The following is a 2,488-nucleotide window of genomic DNA, read 5'->3' on the forward strand; positions in this document are numbered from 1 at the left end:
CCAAAAGTAACACTAAGGGTGTGTTTGAGCCCGTTTAATTTTGAAAAATGTATTATAGAATAATATGTTAATGGAGAATGTGTGATTAAAAAAAATATTTCCGGTTTACTTGAAATATTATTTTAATGAAGAATGAGTGGTTGAAAATAAGAACAATGCTATATGTAACATAATAGTTGATATAATAAGTGTTGACAAAATGTGATTAGTTGAAAATTTTGATTGTATTTTAAACAATCCAATGATAGGTAGCCACGTGGCATTATGTTAAATATTATGTCAACCATTATATCCATGTAACATGATTGTGAAAATAAGTACTGTAGAAAAAATAATGTGGCATGTAAAATAATGAGTGCTAAATTTTATACCTTTATATGGTCCCAACAAAGAATAAGGGCCTGTTTGGGAGCGATTTTTTCACCCAAAAAATTAATTTTTTGACCGTTATTTCACTATTTTAACCGTTATATTTGACTTCTTCTCTCATAAGTGGATCTCACTTTTTCCTAACGGTCAAAAAATTAATTTTCAAAATCACTCCCAAGAAGGCTCTAATTATCTCAGGATTTCAACATCAGAAAAGTTCAGCTCAGAATAACTTTTGGTTGACTCAGTCTTTTCAGAAGCATAATTTTGAAAGTAAAAATACTATAAAGAAACTCTTGAAAGATAAATGTATTTGACACCAAAAAGTAAAAGGATTCTGTCATGAAAGTTACCTTGAGAAGAAGAATAGTATTCTTTTCATTCAGGCTTTCAAGATGCAAAACCAGGCCTTCAATGCATGCAATCCCAGGTTGCCTCCTTCGGATAATCACTTTTCCTACTGCTGCTCCTTCAAATAAGCATCAGGCAACAGACCCGTCCTCTTAAAACGAAGATTCAGAAAACGTTCCTTACGCAAAAGCATGAAGAGCCTAACAAGGTAACTCTTCAATTCTTGCAGATTCAACTGCAGAAATTAATAACCTGGGGTTAAATAATTATGTTATGCACTTTTTTTTCCCCAAAACAAGAAACATAATCAATGGCTGCTTCTGGACTGTTACAGTAAAGAGTTGTTTTCTCTGTTAAAGATAGAAGTATTGTATAGAATATTTTCCATTATATTTTTCCTTTTAGTGTAGGATTGTTTTCCTTTTACAATTATTTCATTTTATGTTTATTTCCTTTTATTGTTATTTGTAATCCTATAAATATGGTCTTTTACATTGTAATAAACAAGAGTTTATATTATAATATCATTCTTATTTTTCTTCCATCACCACTAACCATTTCTTTAGAGGAAGATTTTCTGATGCAGGAAAGGAAAATAAAGAAGATAGCAGCACAAGAGACAGAAAAATACCTCAAAAAACCCAATCCTTCAGAGGTAAGCCTAAATTTTTACACTTTTCTACTCAACAAAAAACACTAGAGGGGGAGGAGAGAGAAGATTTCTCCTCGTATAAGAAAAATCAAAAAGGAAAAAAAAATAAAAATCACTAAGCTAACATATCAATTCAAAATTTGCTACCCTGCCAAAAATCGTTACTTATGTAGATAAAACAATGAAAAACACTAGTAATGAGTTCTGCAGAGAAAAAAAGAAGCGAAAGCTGGATAAGAAGACAATTCTCCAGACAAACAAATGTGGATCATGATTTTGGGGGTGACGAGTATCCTGCCGCCATAGCAGCAAGTGCTTTGCATATTCAACCACTTCAAGAATCAAGAACTAGCCAACTAGGGATTAGAAAAAGACAACTAATGGCTTGAACACAAAGAATATATCGTTGTCATATTTGCCTCCTTGTACTTTGCTTTTAAAGATTGAAAATGGCAAATAATTTGTAGAACTGATCAAGCCTTAAAAAAAGCACCAAAAGCAAAAAAATGATTTTCAAATGAACAAATGAAAATAAAGGAATTTGATAATGTAGAGGAACAAAATTTCACGCAAAAGTTGGATGAGAAATGATAAATAGTTTTTCATATGTTTTAGGGATGAACACACCATGTATTTATACTATTCTACCATCCTACACGAAGTGGTTTCAACTCAAGTGAAGAGATACAATGTTCCACCAAGAAAACCACCAGAAATTTGAAAAAAATTCCTGCCAACGATCACATTTTGTAACCATGCAACCGTATAGTTATAGCATTGGTTGCCTCCAATTTCTCTGAAATTCCACATGCGACTGCAAGCTCCAAAGTCTTATGCGGTCGCATAAGCCATTTTTATGGCTCAATCTTTCTCTCTTCACACCTTATTTTGAACAATAAAATTACAACATCAAATATGAAGAGCAAAGCAGTAGATAAAGGAAATTTATCTGAACCACGCAAAGGTTCAGGGAAATTCTCCGGTAAGGATGTGGAGGTAAAGAGCACCAAAGATGTTTTTAATGTCTGAAAAGGGTTCTGATCTCATTTTTGTGGTATGAACAAATTGTCTATCAGATGAAACTCCAATTACAAGTTCAAATGCTACAGATGTCAA

General features: G+C 32.5%; 1 long non-coding RNA gene across 1 annotated transcript; it reads left to right on the forward strand.

Moving 5' to 3' along the window:
- The first annotated feature begins 796 nt into the window (after positions 1 to 796).
- On the forward strand, positions 797 to 2,488 carry LOC111387804. The gene is made up of 3 exons (XR_002701461.1): positions 797 to 928; positions 1,287 to 1,375; positions 2,449 to 2,488. It is a non-coding gene; the product is annotated as an uncharacterized LOC111387804 (long non-coding RNA).

This window comes from Olea europaea, unplaced genomic scaffold, assembly GCF_002742605.1.
Source record: "Olea europaea var. sylvestris unplaced genomic scaffold, O_europaea_v1 scaffold4263, whole genome shotgun sequence".
Classification (NCBI taxonomy): Eukaryota; Viridiplantae; Streptophyta; class Magnoliopsida; order Lamiales; family Oleaceae; genus Olea; species Olea europaea.